This window comes from Marmota monax, unplaced genomic scaffold (assembly GCF_021218885.2).
Source record: "Marmota monax isolate L192 unplaced genomic scaffold, Marmota_monax_Labrador192_F-V1.1 WCK01_AAM20220418_F8-fsc00078, whole genome shotgun sequence".
NCBI lineage: Eukaryota > Metazoa > Chordata > Mammalia > Rodentia > Sciuridae > Marmota > Marmota monax.
The window spans coordinates 3,839,287-3,853,423 of NW_026694865.1; positions in this window are offsets into that span (position 1 = coordinate 3,839,287).

The window sequence follows — 14,137 nt, forward strand, 5'->3', positions numbered from 1 at the left end:
AGTCCAGGCTTTCTGGCGCCCAGATCCACGCGCCTTCAGCCACCCTCGCAACCTGCCCTGCCGGCCCGGACTTCGGGGACGGTGGCCCCTCTGCTCAGTCGCGCATGCACGTGGGCGGGAGGGGGCAGTGCAAGGAGCAGGGAGGCGAAGGAGGGGCGGACACTGCCCATCTCCAGACTGCAGGAGGTGGGGTGGGGGAGAAGGAGGAGGAACCCAGGGCTGCTTGGGAGGGGGAGAGACAGAGGCGACCGCTGTTCGTGGTGCTGAACCCTACCCTCTTCAAAGCAGGCGCCCAGACCCAGGGCCGCCCCCACTGCACCTAGCTCGGCGCTGGCCGTTTTCCCAGGACAAAAGTGTGGGTTTCCACAAACCAGAGCTTCTTTTCTCACGCCTAGCACCCCGCGTTCATTGAGCAGAAAGATTCTGGCTGGATCTGTAAATGGTTTTCTTTTCGGCCGTCAGTGGGTCCAGGATTGTGCAGTTCCTAACAACTGTGCTCCAGACCAAAGCTAGTTTCCATCTGGGTCAGTGCATGGGACATAGAGGTTCTCAAAGAAGTTATTCAGAAGCCACTTTGCCTTCACTTCCAATCTCCCACTTTCTGAGGTTTCCTCCTTCAGATGTGTCTTTCCCATTCAGGCCACATCCAGGCTCCAGGAGGCCCTGGGTTGCTTCTTGTGCAGGCGACTCTTCCCTGAGTTTCCTTCAAGTCCCGCTGTCCTGGCTCATATAGGCTAAGAGGAATCCTGGTGGGTCTTGAAGCCACAGCAAAGCTCCAGGCACGAAAGGTGCTGCTGGTCTCTCACTTTGCTCTTTGGCTGAGGCAGTAGGTGCCACCTCACCTGCAGACTACAGCAGCCGGGAAAACTGGAAATTGATGTTTAGGGCCTTCTAGGTCGCCCTGCCCAACCACGTGTCCTTAGACACACAAGGCTGCGACCTGACCCAGGGCTGCAGGCACTCCTGTGGCCGGGCAGCCTAAACCGGAGGGCTCCTCCCCCAAACTCGGCCTGGAAAGGAAAATTCATTTTCAGAGGGGCCACTTCAGCAGGACAAGTGGCTTGAGTTCAAAAGCCTTCAGTGAAGAGACTGAAATATTCAGTCTTTCTCATTCCCCTATTTGCTTAGGTGTGCCCCATTTGTTGATCTTATCTGTCCCTGAACTGTTGGTCTCTGTCAGCTCGCTCCTGTTTCTCCCATCTGTCTTGTACCTTCTTCAAGTATCAAGCTATTTATCTATTAACTGTTTCATCTTTATCTCTTGTAATCAAACTGAAACAAGTTGACCCTCCCTTCGAATTGAAGTCTCTTGTAACATTTTAGGAGGCAGAAAACCACTATTCTAACTCCCTAGCTGAGGGGTCAACAAGATAAGCCGCGCGCCCCCAGGGAGGGCTCTCGGGCAGGCTGTGGAGGTGGCTAGGGGATCAGCGGCTCTGGGAAATGACTATGGCTTCTTGGTTCCCCGAAATCGGCAAGTGTGCGTGGCCCGCATACAGTGAAGAGAGCACCCTGAGCCATGCGCATCCTCCCCAATCTGAGGTCCTGGGTCCCCGCGGTATTTTTCCGAGTAAAAGAAGGGGGGCTCCGGGCCCTGGAGCCAGAAGAAGAAGGGCCCTAGGAAAGTAATAGTATTTGGGGGGCCAAAGCGAAAGGCCGTATGAAGGGCCGTATGCAGCGACAAGAAGCAGTGGCCAGGAGAGCTCCAGAACCCTCTCCGGCTCCTGGAGCTTCAGGGATGAGCTTGGGGAGGATAACGAGCCGGAAGGCGGACAGCGGTGGGAACCAGGCGGTAGAGTCGTTAGGTATAATAAAAACAACAGCCATAAGAGTCCAAATCAGAACTAAACGAAAAAAAAGCTGTGGCGGCAGGGCACGGGGGCGACGGGTTACCGGTAGCGGGTACTCACCGTGCGGCGGCGGCTGGAGCCGGGCGAGCGGTGCGCGGAGGTGCGCGGCGGGAGTAGGGGCGGGAGGGAGTCCGGGATCCGCCGGGCTCTCCGGGTGACGGCGCGGCCCCTCCCCGCGCGCGCGCACAGCCTAGCTCCCCGGCTCCCCGCGCTCCCACCCGCGGCCCCTCCCGCTCTCAGCAGGCGCTGGGCGCCAGGGCTCTGGGCGCGGAGAAGTGTGCCCTGAGCCGCTGTCCCCGAGGCCGGGGACTGGCCCGTAGAAGAGGCGGAAGCCTAGAGCTCATGGCGTGGCGGCGGGCACCGCGCGGTCACAGCCGGAGTGGCGAGGCCAGCACTGGGCGGGCGCGCCTGACAGCTGCGAGCCAGGGCGCCACACCCACCGCCCGCGCATCACTCGCGCCCTCCCCGGGTCCACCCGCCCGCGGGCCACGCGCTGCGCCCGCTGCCTCTTGGTAGCCCCAGGGCCTGCGCGCCCCAGGTAAGCGGCGTCACACCTGCGCCCCACGTCCCGCACCTGCGGCCCGCGCTAGCCAGAGAGGCCAAGTGGGAGGAAGGGCCTAGGACCCTCAAAGTTTGCCCCCCAAGAACAAAGTGGGGAGGGTCCAGTGCTCCAAGCCAAAGCGCCAGAAGCGGGCCCAGCAGGGCCGGGGATGGAGTTGAGAGCGACTCAAGAGAAAGGGGAGCAGGGAGGAGTACCTTACTTTCCTGCTGCAGAGCAGTGCAACCAAGAGTGGCCCTAGAGAGACCTTAGGGTTGCCAGTGGCTGGGATCGTGACTAGGGTACCGGGAGCAGGAGGGAGCAGACGGGGGAAGGGGCAGATCCGTCCCATACCCGTTTAGGCGAGAGGCATCCGGAGCGCTGTAGTTTGGGGAGGGGACTCAAAACTAATTTTGCCTTCCACCCCCCCAAACATTGAATGACTCCCTTCACCATTACCCAACAGGCCTAGGGCAAGAAGCCAAGTCATCTTTGGGAGATTTGGGGTCAACTACTCTGTCAATGTTGCTATCTCAGTTTTCCAGTGTCTGTGCGTGTTCAACGCCTGAGCAACAGCCTCTCTCAGCTCGTTCTTTCTCCCCAAAGCTCCATTATCATTTCATCTCCCCTACCCAACCTCTCTCTCTCTCTCTCTCTCTCTCTCTCCCTCCCTCCCTCCCTCTACCCCTTTGGGTTTCCATCTTCTCTCTCAATCTCGGTCTCTACTTCCTTTGAGTTACTAGTGATCCCCTCTCCACCCTTCCTTGCCCGCATTCAGGCGCCCCCTTGGCCGCTCCCCCCTTCCTGCCCCGGTGGCATTAAGTGTCCTTAATGGACACGTTAATTAAACTGTAATTAATCATACTGTCCAGCCCAAGTTTGAACAATTACCCTAATCAAACAGAAGTTAATAATGGCAGGGATGGCCTGGGGCGCGGCGGGCCGCCCGGGCAGGGGGCGCAGCGGCCACGGCAGCTACCGGCGGTGGCAGAAGCGGAGAGTGCAGCCTGTCCTTGGAACTCGGGCGGCGCCATAAATCTTCCGCGGGTAGAGGCGCAGGGTCGCCCCCGCCCCCTAGTTTTCCTTCCAGCTCTGGGTTGTGGGCCCTCTTCCTGCGTTCCAGATTCTCTGGAGTTTCTCTCCCCTTCTCCTTCGCTTTTCCCCCACCCCTACTTTTCTTGCTCCCTCCTCCACCCCCTTCTACTCTCCTTGCTTCAGGGACCCTAGGAAGGTCTCTGGAGGCTCATAAAGATCTTTCTGGCCTAGCCTTGGGGAGAGGAGCTGCAAGGCCTGGCCTGGGGGCTCACCTCCCCCCATCCCCAGACGTGTTCTTTGAGGCCTCAAAACCCACTCCTAAGTTTGAGGGCTCTGCGGCCTCTTCAAGATCAGGTTCTTGCTTTCGCCTCCCTCAGTCCACCCCCAGTTCACTGTTTTCTGTCCGATTTGCCTTGTGGTCTGCTCAGCCCCTTTCTCTCTCTCTGGCCCCTCCATTCGCGCCTTTCCCTGGCACTGCCTCTGTCCGTCTCCAACTCTGTGGTTCTCTAAACCCACCATTCCCTCAGAGGACAACAGGAACCTATTTTCCGCCCCAGTCCGAGAGCTATCCTCAGTTCTCATCCGCTTGTCTCCCCTCCCTTGGCCCAGGTTCCCCCTTCTTGTAATTACAATCCCACTTGGTAATTATTCTTAGCCTTCTAATGATTTTTTTTTTTAAAGGAACCTCAGAATCGGTAAGGTAGTGACAATGAGCCTGGACGCCCCTAGGGTGGTGGGGTGGGAGTAGAGAGGATGGGCCTGCCTATTCTGCCTCTATTGTATTGCAAGGGCCAACAACGCCTCTGGGGCTGGCCTCTGGGGGTTCCCGGCAGCCTGGAAGAGCCCTCCCCGCCCGACCTGTCCTACAAAGGATTGCACCCTAGGCTACCGCACCAGGGGGCGTGCAGTGTCACCTCTGCTCTTTATTCAGCACTAAAGAACGGACAGCTCCTCCTTTGGGCCCAGAGGCTGCAGATCCGCTGAGCTATCTGGGCCTTGGTTTAAGCCAGAGAAAGATCGAAAGCACCTGGAGAGAGACCCAGGAAGCGCTGCTGCTTGGTGCTGGTCTCCCGGGAGCCCGTCATGGGGTTCAGGGTTGGAGCTCTGCTCTGGACCAACGACCAGAAGGTTAATGTCAACGTGACTACATTTTATGGTTTGCAAAACCGATTCTCACAGCAGCTACGGGAATAGATTTTGATCTTTTATTTCCATTTTATAGGTAGGAAACTATGGGCCAGGCAGTGGAAGCCAATCCACCCCACGTTCTTCAGTCACTAAGACAGGTGGACTGCTCTAGACCCAAAGCGCCTGGCGTGCTGCGGAGAAGGGCCTAGCTCGGTGAAGGGGCCGTCAGGAGTGTGCAGCGCTGTGCAGCTCACGAAGTTTCATTATCGCCAAGGCCTCGCTGCTGCTCAGGTTCAGGAAGCCAGTGAGTGGCAGAGCTGGGACTTGAACCCAGACTCCGACGGCTATGTGTGGCACCCCTTTTCCACACTGTGGTTTCTGGATCCTGCGGCCCTGTCCAGAGCAGGGGAGCCCGTGGAAGACATGGCTCTTAGCCTCCCTGGTCCCCATTACTAGGGATTTTTTTGGTCTCTTATCTGCCGTCCGGTGGCACCAGGGGTCGTGGAGCCGGACTTGGGATCTGGAACGGTACTGGTATGCTCGTCGCAGCCCCCGCCAGGCCCGCGCTGCCTCCGAGTCGCCGGCGTCGCGTCCACGCGGCCCGGCCTCTAGCGCCCATTTGGGCTCTGGCTTGGGCTGGGGCTGGGCGGCCGCGCCTCCTCCGCAAGCACATATCTTTTACCAGTTGAATTAACGGCAGTTTTCGTCAGTTAATTAGGTTTAATTTACATAATTAGTACAGTATAAAGAGGATTGGGGATAATCATGGGGTACGTAGCGCTTACTGTGTAAACACGTATTCTGAATTAAAAATCAGATGTAATTAAGGCGCGCAGGCCCTGTTTAGGCAGGGTTTTAATTGTAATGAATTTCTAATTAACACTCAATGATTGCCAAATGCAAAGGGCTGTAAAATTTTCTTGTAGTTTTGCTAATTTATTGTTTACTTAATATCTGGATATTAATCTGACGGCCACATAGACCACCGCTCAGCTCGCCAGCGGAAGCCCAAACAAGTGAAAGAGGTTGGCTGGGGCCTGCTGGACCCCAACCAAGAGCAAAAGTGAGGTCGAAAGGAGCTGGCCTCAGAGCTCCAGGCCCACCTCATCCCTTGTCCACTGAACCCTGGAAAGGGCTGGGCCTTGTGGGAGTCTCACACTCCATATTCTCCTGACCAGACCATATTCTTTGGGAATGCGGATGGGACCAATGCTCCTCTCAGCAGGAGATTCCTTGTTCCAGGGAAACAGGAAAGGGAGGGAAAAGAGTCAAAACCTCCATGTGTCCAAATGCGGTTCTTCTACTGACCCTGAGAGGCACTGAACACCTTGGCTTTGTCTCAACATCTGCATATGTAGGGTGGGCACACAGGCCAGCACTCAGTAGGACTGAAGGATTCATAGGGAGTCCCCAAAACTCCAACCTGTGACCATTATTCTTCTGGAGTCCTATGGAGGGGTGGAGCTTGGGGGGCTGCTTGGAGGTAGGTGCTTAAGCTTAGGAAGATGGGCAGAGCCAGGAGGCCATGGGAATTATTAGAAGGTCTTGGGTCCTGGCTCTGCCCATCCCAAGGCTCTCTTCGCACTTGGGGCTGGGGGCAGGCACTAAGGAAGGAACTCAGGACCTGCCTTCTTTGCCCCCCAGAGCCACAGCACAGGTATGAGAGAAAGAGGGGGTGAGCAACTCCAGGGTCCCCCTCTCTCCAGGAGTCTCTCTCTCATCCAGGTCTCCAGTTTGGGTTTCTGCGTATTCCATCTGGCTTTCTGGGTGAGGAGCTCCTCTGCTGTCAACTCCAGCATAGCTACATGCCTCTTTTGAAGGTCCTCTGGTGGTAGGGGTGGGGGTAGGGACAGTGTAGGCACTTGGAGTCTCACACCAGCCAGGGAAAAAACACACCAAGCAAATTGGCTATCATCCAGAGACTCTGCCCATGGAGTAGGCAGCCTTTTACCCCCTCCCCGCACCTGCCTTTCAGGCTCACAGGTCTGTCCTTGCCACTGTGCAGGGCCTCCAGGTCTAAGCCCGCCTGCTCCAGGTGCTTCAGCCTCTCTGTCTCATGGCTATTCTATTTTCCTTATTGGATTGTTGACAGGTTACTCTTTCCCAGTCACTTATTGGTGAGTGTTTTCTGTCTCTCATGCCAGAATGCGTCATTTCTTATTTTACACCCAGGGTCTGGCACATAGTAGATAGTTTACATGCTTGTTGAATAAATGAATAAACAGCATTTGAGTGTGAGGACTGTGAACTCCAGCCCAGGTCCCAGCTGACTTGCTGATGATAGTGACCACTTCTATTGGGGTCTAGTGGCCAATCTGGTTCTAAGGTTCTAACACCATCCTCTGCTCCTGGATGGTGTTATGGAGGCCTTGGGATTCCCACCTGCCCTAGACTCAAGCAAGGCTACTCAGAGTCCTCGGGAGTGTGTTCTTGGAGGTGGAGAGCAGCTGGCAGTCTTGCTGAGCTCCCTCTGGTTGCAAAGGGCTTCCTTCCCAGGGCTCCTCTACTTTGTATGGTAAGGGAGCTGCTGGAGAGAGAACAGATTCTGGGGCCATCAAGGAGACATGCTCTGTTTGTCTCCAACCCTGCATCTGGACAGTAGTCATATGGATTGCAGGAATGTCATGAGGATTAAATGAGGTGCTGGGTGTACAGCATATAGCCACAGCTAGGACCTTAGGGAGATACCTAGGGTGTGGGATGTAAGGAGTTGCTTACTCTCAGGGTCCTGAAAGTCTTCTCCTTAGCACTAGCCCTGTGCAAAACAGGTGGCAAGGAGTTGGTGCTCCCCATAGTTGGTGCTCCCTTTCCTGACAACCTCAGGTTGCTTTGGGAGAGTTGCCTGAATATCAGCGGAGGCAGCTCTAGGCCCAAGACTGGGATGCTGGGCAAACTATAGGATACAACAGTGGCTGGAGAAAGAACGAGGATTCCAGGCCACCAGTGCTCCACAGGCTCCCTGATCCCAGGGAACACATTATTCACACAGAGACATTATTCACACAGCATAGACTCTTCCAGTTGAAGTGTACAATACAATGATTTTTTGTATATTCACAAAATTGTGTAACTCTCACCCTCATTTTCCTACCCTCCTCTACTCCTAGGCAACCAATAATCCACTAATCTGTTTCTGTAAATTGGCTTATTCTAGACATCTTATATAAATGAGACATACAATTTGTGGTCCTTTTATGACTACTTCTTTCATTTAACATGCTTTTAAGATTATCCATATGGTAACGTGTATCAGAATTTCATTCATTTTTATTACCAAAATAATATTCCATTTATTATTTATTTATTTATTTTTACTTTGAGGGATATATTGTTTTTACTTTTGGTTATTATGAGTGATACTGCTGTGATCATTGATATACATGTTTTTGTGTGGCTGCATGTTTTAATTTCTCTTGGGTACATACATAGGTGTGGAACTGCGGAGTCACTCTGTAACTCTTTTTTTTTTTTTTTTCCGGCATTGGGTGTTAAACTCAGGGACACTCTACTACTGAGCTATCCTGCCAGTCCTTTAAATTTTTTTTTTTTTTTTATTGAGACAGGGTCTTGTTAAGTTGCTGATCCTGGCCTTGAACTTGAGATCTTCCCGCCTCAGCCTCCCCATTTGCTGGAATGACAGGTAAATGACATCATGTATGGTTTGCAGGAGTTCTTTAAACATTCTAGATGCAGGTCCCTTGTCAGATATCCAGTTAGCAAATATCTTCTTCCATTATATGAGTTCTCTTTTCACTCAGTATTTTCTTAATGGTATTCCTTAAAGCACAAAAGTTTTCATTTTGATATGTCCAACATTTTTTTACATTTTGCTGGCTTTGCGTTTGACATCATCTCTAGGAAGGCTTTCACAGGAGACTTCTATACTTTCTTTCTTTCTTTTTTAGAGAGAGAGAGAGAGAGAGAGAGAGAGAATTTTTTTCTTAAATTCTCGGCAGACACAACATCTTTGTTTGTATGTGGTGCTGAGGATTGAACCCAGGCATTCGCATGCCAGGCGAGTGCGCTACCGCTTGAGCCACATCCCCAGCCCTATACTTTCTTTTAAGAGGCTTATAGTATCAGCTTTTAACTTTAGTCTGATCCATCTGTGTTTTTAAATATTTTTTTTTTTTAGTTCTTGATGAACCTTTATTTTATTTGTTTGATGCACTGCTCACACCCGCAGGCAAGTGCTGAGCCACAACCCCAGCCCTGATCCATCCATTTTGAGTTAATTTCGTGTATGATGTGAGGCAGGGGTCCCAGCTCATTTTTCTGCACATGGATATCCCGTTGTCTCGGCACCATTTGTTGGAAGATGATTCTCTCTCCATTAAGTTGTCTTAGTACCCACTGTTTTTTCTGGTCTGGAGAAATGACTCCCCTCAGAGAGACTGTAGCAGCCTGGCTAGGATTTCCAGTGAGCAAGTAGGTGGCCCATTGGGACAGATGGCTTTCCCAGAGTCTCCCAAACCCCAGCAGTGCCCAGGATAGGCGCTGGAGACACTGTCAGTTCCTGACACACTCTCTCAGCACCTCCTGTGCGCCAGACCTGGGGACACAGTGGGAACTGAGGCGAGCTGGCCTGCGCTTTGGATCTCACATTCCACAGGAGGAGAAAAGGAAGATCACTGTGATGTCCATAACTGATGACAGCAGCTGTGAAGAAGAAGAGAAGCAGGTAAGAGGAGAGAGGGGTGAGGCTGGGGCTGAGTGGCAGTGGCCGAGGGAGGAGGGCCACTTTTCTATTTCAGTTGATACCAGATAAGGGACACTGTGTATCTGGCTCTGTGCTGGGCAGGCCCTTGATACCTGTCATCTCCTTTCATTCTCCTCTTATCCCTTAGGATGCCTGCATGCCCATTTCACAGAGTGGTGATTTCCTAAAGCCACATAGGCAGGAAAACAGCAACCCTAAGACTTGAGCCAAGACTTGTCTGAAGTGAAGGCTGCTGTCCCAGCAACAGTGGCCTCCCTGTGAGATGTAGGCTGAGGAAGAAGGCTGGGTGGGTTCCCAGGGGGGTCCATCTCTCCTAGGGAAGGAAGATAAAAAACTGGGGAGGCAAAGGCACTGGTTATGTAGGTCTGTATGTATGTGGGGCAGGGATTCCTGGCAGGAGGAAGGGTAGAAGCTTTAGAAGTATTTTGTGCATGTCACAGTCAGCAGCAGGGATGATTTAATGATATCAGTGACATCCACAATGCTCATTACCCTTTTTTGGCCAATAGGAAAACTGAGGCCCAGAGAGGGTAGGTCTCCTCCCTGGGGAGCCAATGGAGGAGCAAGACTCGAATCCAAGTCTGTGTGACTCCAGGTTCATGCCCATCACAGCTCCATCTCATTTCTTCCCCTACAGGGTTGCCAAAAGGGACCCAGGAGGCTACAGGGCAAAATAGGAGGGCTGAATTTAGGTGTCAGAAGCTCACCTTGAATCCTGCCTCTCCCATCACCTAGCTGACCAAGAGACTTAAAATATTTTAAAATGCATTATTTTATTACAAACTGGTACCTGTTCATCGTGTTACATTTGAAAAATGCAGAATGGCAGAGAGAAAATCAGCGCAGCCACTACCCTCCCACTCCAGTGTGTACATGTGCTCTTGGACGTGTCCATTCTCTGACGGAGGCTCCAGGCAGGTACTGAAGCTCCATGAAGCCCTGGGTGCCCACAGCCCACTTCATTTATTGAACCTGGACTCCTCAGGCATCTTCTGAATCCTGGCCCAGCTCTTGCCTCAGAGAGACAGTGCCAACAAACTGGTAAGGACAACACAGCAAGGTCAGACAGTGACCAGGAGCCCTGGTAACGGGAACCTCTGGGCTGGGCTCCTACTCCATGGGTGGGCCAGCCCAGGTGGGGGGTTGGGAAACCTCCCCAGAAGAACTGCATGAGGCCAAGGCTTGGAGGATGAACAGGCAAGAGACAGAGGATGGCCGGAAAAGTATACCCGGCAGAGGGAACAACCTGTGCAGTGGCTCAGAGGCAAAGCAGGATTGTCACATTTGGGGAGCAGAGCATCCACCCCTGTGATTGGGACATGGAGGGGGAGATAGAGGTGAGGATGACCACAATGTCCCTGGCCCTTGCAGGGTACTGGAAGGACCAAATGAGAGCAGGGTGAAGAAGTGTGCCATGCTCAGCCCACAAATGCAAGACAAATTTTTCAAGGTGATGTCTTAGCTTTTTTGCTGCTGTGACTAAAGGACTCAAGCAGCACAATTATAGAGGAGGAAGAGTTTATTTGAGGGCTCAGAGTTTCAGAGGTCTTAGTCCACAGAAGACCAGTTCCATTCCTCAGGGTTCGAGGTGAGGCTGAATGTCTTGGTGGGAGAGTGTGGCAGAGGGAAGCAGCTCACATCATGGTGATCAAGAAGGAGGGAGGGAGGGAGGGAGAGAGAGAGGGCGGGCTGGGGTTGTGGCTCAGTGGTAGAGTGCTTGCCTGGCATGTGTGAGGCCCTGGGTTCGATCCTCAGCACCACAAAAAAATAAATAAATAAAATAAAGTCATTGTGTCCATCTACAATTAAAAATGAACCAGAGAGAGAACTCTACTCTCCAAATATATACCCAAAGCCATGCCCCAGTTGCCACCTCGTCCAGCTACACGTTAAGTTAATCCTGTCAGGGATTAGTTTCCTGATTAGGCTGAGGCTATAACCCAATCATTTCTCCTCCAGACTTCCTTGCATTGTCTCACGTATGAGCTTTCCACCTCACATCCAAGCCATAACACATGGTATTTTTTTCTTAGAACTTTCTCCTCTCTGCCACCCTCATGGTTTTTCCAAGTGTGCCGTTGCTCTCCCTATGACCTCCTAAAAAAAGGGGGGGGGGATAAAAAGAACTGAGTATGGTGGTACATACCTGTAATCCCAGCGGCTTGAGAGGCTGAGGCAGGAGGATTTTGAGTTCAAAGCCAGCCTCAGCAATTTAGCGAGGCTGTAAGTAACCTAGCAAGACCTTGTCTCTAAATAAAATATTTTTAAAAAGGGCTGGGGATGTGGCTCAGTGGTTAAGCGCCCCTCAGTTCAATCCCCATATCCAAAAAAAAAAAAAAAATTAAAAGAGCAAAGAGCAAATTCCTAGGAAGGACCAGCAGCACTGGGTGCTTTTAACTAAGTCTGCGGGCAGGGGAGACTTTTTATCCCTCGCAAGTTAATGCAAACTGTTAGGGAGATAAATAAATGACAGAGCTGCCGATGGACTGTTGGGCTCAAAGGAGGGACATTTGTCTCACTTTAGAAGAAGGACCTGGAGGGCTCAGCCCCATCGACTCGTTCATTGTGCTGTTATCTGCCAGAGAGGTGGTGACACCAGAGCAATTAAGACAAACTTTGGTCTATAAGTTCGTGGCTGCAATCTCGTGGCTTCAAAACAAGACAAATGATACCGCCAAGGGAGGAAGCAAAGTCTTTTTCAGACTCTGTCCAAAGTCACAGCGGATATTTGTAGTTGTTCAGCAGAAAATTTGTCATTATGAGGCCTGGGCTCTGCCGGCTTCCCCTGAACCACATTCTAGTCCCTTTCTGTGGATTGTGCCAGCCCAGACTGTCTCTGGGACCAGTTGGCCTCGCCCATAGGGGCCTCGCCCACCGTGGTCCCACCCGCTCTGCCTGCTCCTTAGTTTACAACCGTCTCTGGCAGATCAGGGACATGGCATCTGCCAAAGGTGGAAGGGGATCGGGAAAAGCCAGCAAGTGCATTGCAACCCATCCCTGCCCTGGAGGGTCACTGACCTCACCCCATGTTCCATACTAGCAGCCAGTGTTCACCAAGGCCAGGCTTTGGGCCTACGTCCTAAGCCGTTCACTGCCTCTACTTGACTGGATTACCCCCAGAGACCCTTCCCTTCCTCCCGGCTCTCATCCCATCTCCATGCCTACTGCCTTTGCCACGGATCCCCAGGCTGAAGCCGGCCTTGGCCTCCCTCCTCCACGCCTCCCACCTGCGCTGGCTCCATGAAGTGAAAACACCTGATCCCCTCATGTGTCAGCTGGGACGTGGTCCAGATTCAGTCTTGGAAGAATGGAGTCAGGACTGTGCCTGGGCCACCAGTGCTGGCCCCTCATCCTCTCCTTTCCCACTGCTTGATGCCCTGCTGCTGGCCCTCCAGGATGCTGCCCCCCTCCCCCATCCTGACACTCATGGGCCCCCTGTTCTCCCTCCCCACCTTTTTCTGATACCTCTGTGGCTGAGAACATAGGCTCCCGTTCTAATGGGGACCAGACTAAAGGACGAAGCTCCAAGGGGAGGTTCATGCAGCAGTGGCTGAAAAGGGAGAATATCTTTGAGGTGGCATCTCGGCGCTCTGGGCTCTCCCATCCCAGGTGGAGGCAGCTGTCCATGCTCTTCTGGCCCATGTGACGAGAGGCGCCCGGGGAGCCCCCTGCTCTGCACCATCCTGAGGCTTCCCTTGAGGCTGTACGTGGGCCGCCCGAGCGGGCTGAGATCTGGAAACAGGTCTCCATCAAGATCCAGGTCAATTCGCCCCAGCACAAGGCCCCATGTCCTTGCCTCAGGCAGGGCACCCTTGGCTTCCCTCTGCCGGGCTCTATTGTCCAGCCAGACCACCTCCCCCTGGGCTGGGCCTTGGGCTGGGGCTCCGGGTCATACTGCTTTGGACCACAGGGCCTCTACCTGCCATGTGGGAGTAATGAGTAATTTCCTCTCTGTCCTCACTGCCTTCTGGGAGGATCTCCAAAGCCTGGGGACATCACATTTTCCAGATACGAAAACCAAAGACCACAGCAAGAGATGATGGGTCAAGCGCTGAGGAGGCTCTCACAAGCCTGGCCCAGGTGCAGAGGCCTCTCCCTTGAGTGCACTAGATCCTGGTTCCCCATCTTCCCCAGGAGCTTCCCTGAGGCTTGCCTGAGGCCTGAGCTGTTGATGAGTGGGCACCCCGAGGGCTGGACCGAGATGAGAAGGGCAGTGACAGTCCTGGGGAGGAGGGGCTTAGGTCTGAGGGCTCATCCCTCCCATGCCTCAGAGCACCTTCCCTGAGTCTGGGCTAGGTCCTGGGGATGAGATGAGTCAGACTTTTCCCTGCCTTGAATGCCTCACTTTGTACCCCGGGGATGGGGAGTAGGGGGTGGGGGGTTGAAGGGATAAAGAAGTTGTTCAGAGGGGTCCCCGAAAGAGGAGAGGAGTTAGTCATAAGGACAGGGTGAGGGTGGGAATCCAGGTGGACTGGAGAGCTCATTCCTTTTTTTTTTGGTCCTAGGGATTGAACCCAGCTATGCTTTACCACTGAGCCACACCCCCAGCCCTTTAAAAAATATTTTATTTATAAACAGGGTCTCTCTAAGTTGCTTAGGGCTTTGCTAAGTTGCTGAGGCTGGCTTTGAATTTGGGATCCTCCTGCGTCACTGGGATTCCACCCGGTGGGATTCCACCCAGGTGTGTGCCACTGTGCCTGGCTCTGGGGAGCTCATTCCTGGGTGGAGAGCTTCTTCCTGCCTGCTATGTTCCAAGCTCTCACCCTTCTGTGGCCTCTGGGGTGAGGGCAGCTCAGCCTTGGGCTGCAAAGAGGGACCACAGGAATGCTTAAGCTAAACAGGCTGAAGAGGGCCTTGCTTCCAGTC